Below are 15,748 nucleotides of genomic sequence, written 5' to 3' on the forward strand. Positions count from 1 at the left end.
GATTTGATTTGTTCAATTAGTCAGTCGTAATAAATCGGAAATCGGGAAACAACTAATGGACAGAGAGAATGATTATAATCCATGTCTCAGTCCATATGATATCTAGAATGGAGGAATATATGATCCCTTATCTAATGGACAAGTCGTTGACAAAAATTAGAGTTCATCTACAAGGTCAGAGTTCGACAGAAGCTTTTGAGAGCTACGATTGCTAGTTGGTTCCTGAAGTCATACGCAATAATAGTTTTAGACTTATCAAAGTGGGAGACTGTTGGATTAATGTCTAAGTCCATAACTATAATTGGTAGGACTTGACCCGACCCGGCATGGTCCATTTGGGTTGCATGGCATCATGCACTTGGATAGACTATAATGAGAGAAATAAGACACTTATGGTTATTAATATATTATAAGTTCTAGTATATTAATAATAAGAATAATAAGATTATTTAATTAGTATTGATCAAGAATTAATCTAGGATTAATTAAGTGATCAAAAGAAGACTAATTAAATATATGGGTTGATTGTGTAAATCATCCATACATATATAGTGGGCTAATGCTCCATGGATTATCTAGTTGGGCCAAAACCCATATGATGCTCCATGGATGCTCCATGGTGTATTTGAACCCATGGATCCAAGGAAATGGAAAGTCATGACAATTAGGGTTTACCCTAATTGTAACACTATATAAAGATATTATTCTTCCCAAAATCGGTGACTAGATTATTCTAGAGAGGGCTAACTGATTTTATGAAGTGTAGAATCCTCTCAAGTTATTCCAAGTGTATTTGGTGTTGTGTGAACCATTTGAGGTGTCACACTTGGGGCACTAAGCACTCAAGCTTCATGAAGACAAGCACTATCAAAGAGGTATGTATTCTATCTTGTTATATCCACTATTTTGTATGCTAGATTAGGATAATACCTTGGATGTTCATATTTGCATGTATAATAGAGAAAACATAGATCCAAGGTATTTAGGGTTGCATGTACACTTAGGAGTGTTAGAATGCCCATAACCCAACACCATTAAGTCGTCATTTTATAGGCAACAACCTTATACCCACCTTATAGACCGGCTTCGTGAATGATGCCTACTAACGGTAAAACGACTTGTTCTTATACATATATATAATAATTAACCATTAATGTTATAAATAGTATAAGTGTTGAATTTTAACTCTTTTAAAATTCTAAGGGCTAACTTGGAATTAAAGTATTCATAAGAGAAAACTTTACAAATTCCAAAACTTGAGGGCAAGTTTTGAAACTATTCAAAACTAATTAATTCCATAACTTATGTGTTTAAAGTAGTTTTAATCCAAAAAACTCTTCAAGTTCCATAACTTATGGAAGACTTTAAACTAATAAAAGAATTAATCTTTTCTTTATTTTTATAACTTATGGAATTAATTAAGGTTACACTTTATTTATTTATTTATTTATTAATGAAGTGACTCTTGAATTTCCATAACTTGAGGACAAGTTATGGAGTCATAAAAAAAAATTCAATGACACAAGACTCTTCATTTTGTAACCATTACCAACTTTTATGAGTTTTATGAGTCTTTAATGTGACTCTTCATGTAACTTGAGGACAAGTTACACAAACACATTTTATACTCAACTCTTAGATTAAAATGGATTGAAAACAACTATTTCAATTAACTTTTCTATCAATCTAAGCAACTCATAAGAACAAGATAATTCATATCAAACTTCTTCATGTAATTAGTCTAAACCTTAAACTAATACAAAACATGAATCTATTGACAATTATCTTTGAAAATGGATTAGCATGAACATTACCACATTAAAAAACAAGTTTATAAGTTCAAAAACAACGTAGGGTAATGTTCCTAGTCCATTTCTAGCCAAAAACCTCGAAAATATGCTGTCTGGGGTCCAACTCGTCGAGTGCATGAACATAACTCGGCGAGTTGGATGCATTTTGCCTTGGACTCGTCGAGTCCCTTCATGGACTCAGCGAGTCTGCTGGGCTGACAGCATCAAAACTCGATTTTTCAGCTCCATTTGCAAGTATAACAAGAAAACAAGCCTAGGCTCTGATACCACTGTTGGGTTTTGAGCATTCTAACACTCCTAAGTGTACATGCAACCCTAAATACCTTGGATCTATGTTTTCTCTATTATACATGCAAATAAGAATATCCAAGGTATTATCCTAATCTAGCATACAAAACAATGAGTGTAACAAGATAGAATACATACCTCTTTGATGTAGAAAGTCTTCATGAAGCTTGAGTGCCTAGCCCCAATAGTGTGGAAGCCTCAAATGGAATCACAATCATCAAAACTCTTAGAATAACTTGAGAGAGTCCTACACTTCATGAAATCGGCTAGCCCTTTGTTACACTCTCTAGTGGCCGATTTTTTGTCAAGAATAATATCATTATATAGTGTTACAATTAGGGTAAATCCTTAATTGTCATGGCTTTCCATTTCCTTGGATCCATGGGTTCAAATACACCATGGAGCACCCATGGACCATCATATAGGTTTTAGCCCAACTTGATTATCCATGGAGCATTAGCCCACTATATAAGTATGGATGATTTACACAATCAACCCATATATTTAATTAGTCTTCTTTTGATCACTTAATTAATCCTAGATTAATTCTTGATCAATACTAATTAAATAATCTTATTATTCTTATTATCAATATACTAGAACTTATAATATATTAATAACCATAAGTGTCTTATTTCTCTCATTATAGTCTATCCAAGTGCATGATGGTATGCAACCCAAATGGACCATGCCGGGTCGGGTCAAGTCTTACCAATTATAGTTATGGACTTAGACATTAATCCAACACAAAGATCCACATTCTAAAGATGATCAACCAAATTAAAGACCAAAGCCGGAGCATTTTACCTTGATTAAGCGGAAAATTGAATGAGATTTCTGGATCTACAAGCCCCAAGTCGAATACTCAAGCTCCTCTTCTTCTTTCCAAGCTTCACAAGTCAACAAAAGCACCAAAATAGCATTAACACACACAAACGGTTAGGGTTTCAATATGCAGCTCTAGGAGAGTGTTAGGGACAAGGGAGGCCGAGTTAAGGTGTTTATATAGGGTGCAAACGCTCATATTATGGTTTTGTCCAGACAGCACGGACTTGCCGAGTCCGATTTCTGACTCCCCGAGTCAGCCACTTGACTCCAGGGTCCAATTCACTTCTACTCGACAAGTTGGGCCAATAACTCGCCGAGTCCCAGGCTAGAATGCAAGATGCTTCATTTAAAATACGTACCAGGAACCAGGTGTTAGAAATATCATTGTTGTATCGTTAGCCAAAAAAAATCCACAAATATGATTATCGGCAGTTTTCGCTCGATCATATACGTTATATTCATTGAATCTACATTGTTCAAAGTCATTAAATCATATTAAATCCATAAGAAGAAAAATCTTTCCTACTTTTGTACCTAACTAGATTATGACTCGCGTTATACGCCGGAAACATAAATTAAATACATATCAGATTAATAGGTGACTTTGTCTTAGGTTGAATTTTAATAAAAAAAAATGTTTGTTAGATTCATTTTTTGAGTTTTTGAACCAAACTTATTAGATAAAAATCTTTAATATTTATATTAGAGCAATTTGGTTTTTTTAATATAGTAATTTTTAACATAAATGATCTATGTGATCTTTGTATTATCACAACATAATGCGACTTCTTGATTAAAACATGTTTTGTAGTAGCTTTATGAATTGACTTTGTTCGGTGTACAAAACCCCATGGAGAATCATATGACTCTTTTCATATTAGCCCTGTAAAACCAAAAGCAAAAATAAGTTGTTACAAGTACCAGCAACATTAAATTCTATAAAGAAATTTGATAAACATTACAAATAAAGTGAATTGTCATAACCATAAACATCAAATTCAGACATTGTAAATTGGTCGATTTCAAAGTATTTTTTCCTTATAAAAATTAAAATATGATTTAGGCTACACCCAATCATATATACATATCTTCCGATCAAATAAATTATTACAACAAAAACATGTTATGAACAAAAATATAATATTAGTTTCATAATTTTCTAAAGGTTAACACTAATAAATAATAATAAACTTTTACAAATCTTGCATTTTGGTCACTACATCCAACTAACAAATGAAATTCGGTTTAGAGGATTGATTCAAAAAGTGCATCCATGATTTGTTGTAAATGAATTTTAGGAAATATTAAGACCTACTGAGATATGAGGGAATGGTCTATGAGGCTACGGTTGGTTTCTATAGTGCAATACAAATTCAAAATCGTTAGCACATATATTTCCTACCTGCTTTAATTATCAAATTTAGATCAAACTTGTCAAAATCAAATTATAAAAAATAATAAAAAAAATAACCAGATATGTAACCTAACAATCAAACAGCATATCTTTCATTTAAATAAATATAATAAATCTATAATTTACATTTTATATATTATTCTTAAATTATATCTTAGTTTTTAATCTTTAATGGTCACTAACACCTCTTTTTGCTTTATAAGAGAAATAACTATAAAGAAGAATGTTGACAAAGTGATACTTCATTGAAAACACAAAAAATTCTTCATAAAGCCGCTAGGATTCTTCTATAGACCGATAGAAGGTCTACATAGTGACAACCGGTGTGGCATCAATGAGAACGCGCCACTTAAAATAACATTTTTGATTAATGTAAGTGAAAATATAATTTAGAATGCTTACTAGTTGTGATTGTTTCCACTTAGATGTGAGCATTAACATTCTTATAGAGAAATAGGACTTCAAATGAACCCTACATAGTCAAATCAGCAAACATGACAACACAAAAAGAAGCCTAACTTGGCATATAACAAAATTTCCAACAAATTTCAAAATTTTAAGGATTAGCTGAACAATTTTTTCAGTTTATCAGAATTTTATTTTATTACAACCTTATATGAGTAATCAAGAATCCAAATCAAGTGAAAGAAGTAATTGTTCATTTAAATCCAGTAAAATAAATTACAATATTGTGAAATTGCATATAATTTACATGTTTGCTTATTGTCTTGGAGGTACCTGACCACTTGGATATGTACTATTATTTGATTAATTAGTGCATAAATTACATTATAGAATATGAAATTTAACAATTGTTCAAATTCATTTACACTTGATTTAACTATAGAAAATGGATAAATTTATAATCATAAAACTATGATTAATTAAAACAAATTTGTTATCAAAATTAATAGAAAACTGAATTTCGTGAAGAAACAAATAAAATACACAAAAACGAATAAAAAACAAAGAACATTTGAAGATCATGTCTGAAAGGTATGACCAATAAGATCTTTTTGGCACTTTTCAATATAAACATGGTTAATCTTTTCTCATCTTCTGGATGATAAGTACAAGTGAGTAGAGAAAACAAAGTTATAAACATAAAAATATGCTTAATTCAAAAAAATTGCTATCAAAGTCAATGGAAAGTATTTTTGTCGAAATAATAAATTATTAAGTGTGTAGGATATTGAAACATCCCAAAAATACATCCCAAATATTTTTTTTAAACATTACTAAAACCATGAAGTTAATCATCATATAATACAACTACAAATCACATGTCTCAAATGTAAAAGTGAATGTATCAAATCAACTGATGTCTAACAAATCTACAAGGTAACGCTCGACATACATTCTCAAGACACAATCTCTATAAACCTCTAATGCCCGGACGGATCCGTCGTCCGCACTATCGACCTCTAAAGGACAATCCAACATGCTCGTAGACTCAGCAAATCTCTTGCTGAGTGCAAGTGAAACGAAAGACCGGGTACCACCCGAGTCAAATAACACCAATACCAGAATATCGTTTACATGGAACAATCCTAAAACATAATACATGAAACATAAGTATCAAAACTGAAACATAATAAAAGATAGGGAGAATAAACATACCCGTCACCACATCTACTACGACACACACCTCCTCGGCAGTCAACTGGAAGGCTCGGCTCCTCACCACAGGATCATCTAGCTTGCCCTGTCGGCAATCTGTAATCCACAAGGTCGCTCACTACTAGAAAAACAGCCTTTTACAACGCTCATTGCGCGTCGTAAAAGGCTCAGACGACACGCAAATGCGTGTCAAGGAAGGCCCTGTCATAAAGAGAGACGACACGCTTTTGCGCGTCGTCTATAGACGACGCGCATTTACGACGCTCATTTACGACGCACAATTACGACGCGCGTTTACGACATGCAATGCGTATCATGGAAGGCCCTGTCATAAAGGAAGACGACATGCATTCGCGTGTCGTAACCTTACGACGCGCGTGTTAATGACACGCAATGCGTATCAAGAAAGCCCCTATCAAGAAAGGCCATGTCATAAATGAAGATGACACACATTTTTGCGTATCGTAAATTTAAATGTTTAAAAAAAATAAATTTATATATTTATTAATTTTTAAATTAAATTTACATTTAATTTCTTATAATAGAAATAAAATACAATATACAAAAAATACAATCCATTGCATAATATAAAATAAAATTTCATACTAAAAAAATAAAATAAATTGCACAAATTATAATGTCATACAAAGAATCATTCAAATGTTAAACAAAAATAATACATTGCTAACATGTGTTATACATTCCTATAAAACTAACAAATAATCATACAACTCTATTTCTTACTGGAAAGGAATGCCAAACATGATCACAAGTCTCCCTTAATCTTGATTACTCACCTGCTTAAGTAGAATGCTGTTGTTGAAAAGGTTACCTAGCAACAGAGGGGCAAAAACATCTTTTTGACTCTCATTTACCCAGGGGTAAGCCCAGCAGCAGCTAAATTAAGGTTTGGATTTGGTTGACTGGGGCACCACCACGATATCCACCACCACCACCACGTCCACGGTTCCATTACCAAAGACTACCTAGAAAAGATTCCAGAAAAATTAATAATGAAGAAACTATAGGAAGACAGAAGATAATATTATTGAAAGTGATTATGTAAAGTGTGAACAAAGGGGAAGAAGATTCTCTGTTGTAACTTGTTTCTTGGAGGAGATTCTCTGTTGCTAACTTGTCTCTTTTTAGACTCTCCACCTTGTTTTCTTAAACCAAAATGAAGACTTCAATGAGGATTCACACAACATCCATTGATAGCAGCAAATCAGGAAGCACAATGGTCCAATCCCATTCAAGTTTCTTTGGACCTATCAGCAAGATAAGAATACAAAATTCTTGTCATGATGGAAAGATTAAAAGCTAGTAAGATTTAAATCTTTGCATAATGGAAGAAAATGATGGGGGAAGAGCAGGAGCAGGAGAAGGAGTCACATACAATACTAGCCTAAATAGGTTGATCATATGTTTGATGATCCTTTCTGTTTCACCTACAATAAAAAAAAAAAAAAAAACAATTTATAGACCCACATTTCACTTTGTTTCTCATAAAGTGGTACAATTGTTTAAAAGAAAAAAGATATCGGGAATGGAAATAAGATTTGGACTTCTAACCATTGATCTAAGCCACATGATTTTACTCTTACCCTCTTTCCCTCCACTATAATTACAACGAACTGCATATAAGTTTGTATGGAAAGCTTTCCCTTCAATTTCTAGCTTCCTTATTTTAGGAATTCCTGAAAAAAAAAATCCAAGAAACCTGTTTATATATTAATTGAAATTACAAAGTAACAAAAATGACAGATAAGAAGAGAAATAAGGTCAAGTCTAGAAGACAAGACCAGGGGAAACAGGGCAGTTTTAGATATGCCGGTTCACTCGATCTTCCAAATGTATCTGTTACAATGAATTCACATCTGAAGAAATTACCAATGTTATAAAATCACAGCTTATATGGGCAAGAACATTATGATTGTAATGGCTTAAAGGATTTGTTCTCTTCTGAACAAATGTACCTATCTTTTTTATTTTTTAATACGGTATGATAAAATAAGTATTTAATATTTGAAAATAAGAAACAAAGTAAGTTTTATAATGTAGAAGGATTAAAATCCTTACCAGTAACCGCAAGCATCTCAATTCTTGTAATCTCAATTCTTGTAATCTCAATCAACTCATTAATATGCATATTGAAAAGTGTATAAATCAAAAGTTGAAAGTATGGAGAACTAGAAATAGAAAGAGTATGATTCTTGAATACTCACTCGGGGCTTGCGAATCTCATTACATGTTCCATTATTAAGCATGTTAAAAGCTCTCGTGTAATGTATTGAACTAAAGGGCATTGAGCTTCTTGTGGTCTAAGAACTGCAGCCAAAAGTACTCCCATAATCTGCTTAACAAACCACAAGATAAGAACCATTAATGAAAGTATTCACAAAACATCAATGAAGATTGTGATAATCTTCATCAGAACTCTCATCTTACACCTTATATTCACTCTGGGCAGATATTAAGGATGGATGAAGCTCCTTTGAATCCATGAGATGGTGTATCAATCTTTCATCTCTTTCTTTAGAAAATAATTTTAACATGACCTCCCTCCTAAGAACTCCGTCAGCCCAAGCGCCCAACCCACTCCAGTAAATTTGTTGGAATGCATATCCAACACGTTGCAATACCAAAAATAAAAAATAAAAAAATTATGTAAGCAAAATAAGCATATCAAATAATATAAAAAATTAATTTTATTCTTATGTTATATCAATAGGAAATATATTAGGAGCCATTCGCATGGCAAGTTTATACGGTAGAATTGAAACTTCTATCTTTTTTTTTTTACATAAAAGCAAAAAAAAAGGAACAGTTTTGTTGTAAACTTAATTTCTATCTTTTTTTTACATAATGAATCATCTGAAATTGAGAGAGAAACAACAAAGCTAAAACATTCATATTTTTTTATAAAATCAAGCATTCATATAAATTGAGTTCATTCTTCTAAATTCTAACCCTTTCTAACATTATAATATATCAACTCAAGAAGGCCCATCTTTCTCAATCCCAAAAGGTGCCTCTAAATGCCAAATCATTGATAAGGACTTTTCACAAACACTTAGCGTGAAAATTTAAAGGCCACATTTTGAAGCTGATCCAAGAAACTAAAAATAGACATACATGTGTGGATTGTTAATGCTTCTGATGTTGAAACAGCTAGTTCCACTGCATCTGTGATGTCAACTCTATGAGATTTGGGGTTTATCCCATTTTACCCTTTTAAAATTCCAAAATTGCCCCTTTCAAAATTAAAGTTAACCCAGCAACCATGGCAAGAATCAAACTTAGCAGCAACATTTTCAAAAGGAAAAAAAAATATTTTGATCAACCGCAAACCAAACAAGAAGATTCCAGTATTGCCCTTTGTATATGACATAACAATGAACCCAATAGTCTTGACTAGGATCAAAATCAGCAGTATGAAGAACAAGAAACCCTTCCATAAATTTGTCAATCATGGACCAATAACAAAAAAAACTTTTGATCAAGCAGCCCCTGCTTCTCAAACCAAGGAGATTAGAAGAAAAAAATACCAAAGAAGAGGCTACTGCAATAAAACGGAACAGGGGTGCACCCATTTTTTTTTCCCAGTAATACCGAATTCTATCAAAATTAACAAGCTGAGCAAAATGCCCCTTAATAAGTAACCACTATTTTCGAAAGCAATACAATCCAGAATAGATGAGCAAAAATAAAATTGAAAGATTGTTGTAACCCACTGACCTCAAAAGAACCCAGTTAGCCACAAAAAAAAACTTATAATCTTCCATTTACCAAAAATGCCCATGACCGGTATACACTTACGCCTTCAACCACCAACCAAGGACGCCAAACAGACCAGGAGCTGATGATACCGTGTGTATGTGTGTGTGTGTGAGAGAGAGAGAGAGAGAGAGATGGTACCGTGTGCTTGAGATATGTGGCGGCTATTCTGAATTTTCTACGGATCTGTAAGGAGGGTCAAGGGAAATCAAATTCAGGAATCAAGAACTTGGATTCCATAAATACGAAATCCTAATTGGAAATCAGGCATTCGTTTTTCAACGAGTATTAGACTTTCAGTCAATCCCACGTTTGAGTAATAGATTTTTAGAAAAAATCAGGCTTTTAGCGATTGAGCGAGTCTCAGTTTGGTTTCGGTGAAAGGCTGCTGGCGACTGACATTTAGAAATCTCAATCTAAAATTAAAATCAGATGGAAGAAATCAGAAATCATAAATCATAAAATCAGCTGGGAAGAAATCTATGAAAAGAGTTGAAGTGGAAGGTGCGTTATGAGTGTCGATTCGCTTACGTGGCGAAGCAGCAGCAATGGTGAAAGTTAAAACCCTAAGTCGCCAGTTAATAGAGAACAACATTACATGCTTCCTTTTGCGGACATTTACCCCAATTTCCTCTTTCGTCTCTCACTCTAGAAACCCTAATCCCTCCGCCACAATGAACACCATTACAGTTTCCACGACGCCTTGAAAGCCCTAACCTAAATCTCTCGATCAGAAGCGTATCTAGAAGGAAGCAGGTCAAGGAATAGTGCAAGAAAACTATTGGCAAGTATTCTCAATAACAGCAGAGAGATGAAGAAGGTGAAATTACAGCAACGATGAAGTAGATGAATGGAAATCAGAAGCCCTTTTTCTTGATTGAGATGATGAAGTCGAGAGATGGAGATGAAATCGTAACCTTCGATCTTTGATTGAGAAGTTGCACAACAAGTGTAAGGAGAATGAAAGATGCGTGAAAATGCTTAGGGCAGGGAGGGTAGCGGGCTTTTCTAACTTTTTGGCTTTTCTTTTCCCGCTTGTAACTAAGGAACGCGCGTTCATTAAAATTATAAAGCGACACATATAGAGGGCGCGCATTTAAGGTACAACGCCCTCCGTGTTTTTTAATTTTTTTTTTCTTTTGACACTAATTTAAAGGCACGCAATAATGCGTGACCTAAATCCTTAAATTTTTTGAAGAGATGACACTCTTTTAATGTCACTCTCGTTTGCGAAACATAAATTAATGAGTGTCGTAATTTGCGCGTCGTAAAAGGCCTTTTTTCTAGTAGTGGTTGGAGCTGGCGTTACCACTAGCGCTCCTGATACCAATCTTGTACCGTTGGGCTTTTTATAGCCTCACTGTTTGCAATGAAAAAAATCATGTATGATGTCTAAATATCGGGGATAGGGGCATTACAATCCTTGCTGAAGTGCCTAGTCTTGTCGCACCTGTAGCAGCCCGATCCCCCTGCCCTACAACCTCCCTAATGCGACTTGTCGCATTTCCTATAGTGGCCCCGGTTTTGCTAGCCCTTCGACCTCAAGTTAAATCCCTTGGGTTTCTTAGCCGAAACCCCAGTCGTCTACCCAGCCTTCGCCTTCCTCTTCCGAAGGTACTCTATAGCAATTTCCCTCTCTTGTGCCCTGGCTATCATATCATCGAAGGTCGGAAACACTGAATAACTGACCTATTTCTGAATGTTAGACCTCAACATATAATGGTACCAGGATTTCTTCATATCCTAATCACTTGCGTACTGAGGCACCAACAAGGCCCTTTCCGTAAACATGGTGGTAATCTCCACCACTGTCTTTGTAGTTTGTCTTATATTCAAGAACTATCTGGCTAGCTGCTAAATCTCCACAGCTAGTGCAAACTCGGCCCAGAATCTGGTCATAGAGTCCGACCAGCTCATAGCCTCGATGGCTAGTGCTCCCAACGTATCAATTACTGTTTCCCACCAGTCTCTAGTCCACTCCCTCAAAACACCCAACAACAAACCTGACCTTCGACCCCTCAGGGCAGAAACTCATCATATGTGGTGAATCCATGTCCGCAATCCATCTCCTGGCTATAATAATGTCTTTCACCCCTAGTAGTCCGGTGCACCGCATCCCCTGAAATCCTTGAAGGAGAGCGTGCGAGTCCCTGAATATCTAGGTGCCATGTCACTCCTGAATACCCTAAGGCGATCCTCCATCAGCAAATGGTACTTTCCTTGATGGACCCGAAAATCACTGGGGTCACCTCAAGGATGCCTTTCGTAATCTCAAATGCAATGAACTCACGCAATCTATCATCAATCAGCTCGGAACTCATACCCAAACCTGACCTAGACCCTGAACCTCCTGCTCCGTGACGTGTCACCACCATTCTGAAATAAAAGACACTATCATTAGGGGTCATACATAACATCGAGAGGTTTTGCACTCAGCCAATCTTGGCTCCCTGTAGCTCCCCAAATGTCAACTACGAATCGTATGCTTTCAGTAGTACGGACCCATACTACCTTCCACATATATTCGTACTTTCCCCTTTGCCTGACCTCGTTTACCAAAGCTACCTCCCATCCATGTATACGATTCACAATCAAATAATTTCTTATACTAATCTTATCCTAGGCTTTCCCTAGGTTAATCTATGACCTACATTTCACAATAAAATATCATCAGAGTATATCTCCCAAGAATCTCATGTGCGGAAATCATGGTGTGATGCGCTGCAATCATGCTAGCTCCTTTCCCTTCGAAGAAGAGGTAGCTGAAACCAAAACATAAAACCGTAAGCACAAAGCTTAGTGAGTTCCCCCATAATACCATATACCATATAAAAAATATATTAACAAGCATATCTTGGAGCTGCCTCCCCTTCAGTCTAACCCAATCGGATACTACCGACCATATATGGGTGTTGGCCTCCCCTTCAGTCTATTTCAACCGGATATTGTTGAGCATATCTCCCCTTCGGTCTATTTCAACCAGATACTGTTGAGCATATTTGGGTGTTGGCCTCCCCTTCGGTCTATTTTAACTGGATATCGAGTCTATTTCACCCCTACCACTACTACATAATATCCTAACAAGTAAGCACATAGAACACAACAGATAGTGGCAAGCCAGACAATTATCACAAAAATAATCATCTCAACTACAACAACTACTAGGGCTGGCATTGGTGCCTTCGACCTACTCATACAGGAAGGTGAGTCACCCTTCAAAACTGAATGCAAAATCTCTCATTGTAAGAAATCTCTAGCGGTAGCTCCAACGACTCTTCGAGCTATCATTACCACAGTGACACTTCATCAAAAACTAATAATCCTTGATAGGGTAAAATGACCATTTTATCCTTGATCTAATTGGGCCAATGCCTAAGGCCCAACACCATAACATGAAAGACTCCAAATCTAAATAGTCTTCTCAAACCGACTAGTAGCCTACCAATGGCCCAAATTTCTAAATTGGGCCCAACTCCTCAAATGGACCTTATCATAAGCCCAATATACTCTTAGCCCAAAATAAATAATTTTAGATTGCCCATTATGGTCCAAAAGGCCCAATACATTAAATCTTAGTTCTAGGACCAGAGACCTTACTCTAAAGTGGGCCATGATGCCCAACAATCCAGACCTAAACTTCTAAGGCCAAAAAACTCATTTTCGTTACTCTGCATGCGTATGCGCAGCGTACCTGGCATGTATGCCCAACGTACGGTGGCGTTGACCAGAAGCGGGAAGTTGACCCGGTATGCGTAACTTACCAGCATGTATGCCCAACGTACTAGCCAACTTCCTTAAGACTCCTTTTGTGACGTAATCCATTAATTCCTAACATCCAGAACATAGATCCAGGTCCTTTAAGACATCCTAATCCATATAGTTACAAATTTTATGTGTTTGCACACATACATGGGGGTTAAAACATGATTCCAGTCCTTAAACAAAGTTTGTATCCATCAAAAACATTCATGGTTGTGGCTTAACCATCAAGGTCTAATTTTTATGACTCTAAATGCTTCCAAGAGCTCAAAAGGACAACTCTTATGGTGTGGAACTATCAAGATACAATAAACCTCAACAATAGAGTCAAAATAACCCATAAAACACCCCAACACTACAACTAAGCAAGCAATGGCCAAGTTCGAAGCTTGATATCTCAAATGAGTTAGAAATGGTGCTAATACATAGATCTACAAGCTCTCTTAAACTCCTTGCTCCTTCTTCAAACTACTTTCTCTTCAAAAGTACCAAAACCACACCAAAATGTTGTCAAATGGCTACCAAATCACAAGAACACACAAATATGTATTATGGTTTTTGTGAGAGTTTCTTAAAGGTGAGATGGGGGTTGGACTAAGGGCATATGGTTCTTTATATAGGGATCAAACCCTAAATTTTATGGTTTTAGAGACTGCATGTGTACGTTGCGCGTACGCTTTGGTACGCTGGGAGTACGTGCATGGCATCCGCGTCCTTATATCTTGAGTACGTTAAACGTACATGGAATGGTACGCCCCGCGTACGACACTTCTCAACCCAATCACAAGGACCCAATGGTCCAAACCCAAACAAATTCAATTCATTAACCTTATATAAATATAATTAATACCTTATATGTCCCGGAAGTTATATTAAAGGACCTCAGATCTACTCTTCCTAAGCTTTGGAGTTGCTCAAACTCACAAGAGGTGACTTATGAACTCAAAAGGGGACAATATAGCAAACCATAGCTCAATCTAATGAGTAATATGGAAAGATTAAGACTTTATACCTCCAAAATCTCCTCAAGATGAACTTAATGCATGATCTTGAAGCTCCATGCCACACAAACCTTGATCACCACCTTCTCCTTCTTGAATGATCTCTAAAATGGCCACCAACACACTTTTAAGCTCAAGAATGAAACTCACAAGATAATTAGAAGTTAAGGAACGAAATGAGGATTTAGAGGATGGATAGGGTTAACCTCAATGACTTAAGGAAGCCTATATAGGCCTCAAGTTCGAAAATTAGGGTTTGGCTATCCATCACGTATGCCCTGCGTACCTACATGTATGCCCCGCGTAATCGATATACCTTTGCGATCTTTCCTCCATAGTACGCTAAGTGTACACATAAGTACGCCATACAAAAGATAACATTTTTCAAAAACTAAATCATTAAAAGGGGTAAGAATGGTTAACTCATTTGGAATATTACAACTCTTTCCCACTTGAGCTAGACTTCATCCTCGAAGTCCACAGACGCAACTAAATCCGGGTAAAGCTCCCGCATCTCATCCTCCGGCTCCCATGTTCATTCTGTGTCCCTCCGGTGCTACCATTTCATATTCACCAGATTCCCCTCCTTGTTACAAAGAACCTTAGTCCCATATCCAAAATTGCAATAGGATTCTCAACATAGTTTAGACTCTCATCCACCTGAATGTCGTCTAAAGAAATGACTACAACTTCATCTGGAACACACTTCCGAAGCTGAGATACATGGAAGGTGTTATGAATCTGACTCAACTCATCTGGGAGATCTAGTTGATATGCAACCTTGCGAACTAGGAAAAAATCCTAAACGAAGCAATAAATCAGGGTCCCAACTTGCCCCTCTTTCGAAACCTGATGACACCCTTCCATGGTGAGACCTTCAACAACACAAATTCTCCTACCTGGAACTCGAGATCCGAATGACGCCGATCAGCATAGCTTTTCTGACGGCTCTGTCCAATCCGTAGCCTATCGCGTATCTGCTAAATCAACTCGGTGGTCTTAAGCACCACCTCGGTTCTTCCCATGACTTGATACCCAACCTCACTCCAATATACTAGAGTCCTAAACCTCCGACGATAGAACATCTCGAACGGGGTTGGGTTGATACTAGCATGATAACTATTGTTGGATGAGAACTCTACTAGTAGAAGGTAAGTATCCCAACTCCATTCGAAATCCAATACGTAAACTCAAAGCATATCCTCGAGTGTCTGAATCGTCCGCTCACTCTGACCATCAGCCTGGGGTGG

The sequence above is a fragment of the Lactuca saligna genome, chromosome 4 (genome assembly GCF_052625555.1).
Source record: "Lactuca saligna cultivar CGN05327 chromosome 4, ASM5262555v1, whole genome shotgun sequence".
Taxonomy (NCBI): domain Eukaryota; kingdom Viridiplantae; phylum Streptophyta; class Magnoliopsida; order Asterales; family Asteraceae; genus Lactuca; species Lactuca saligna.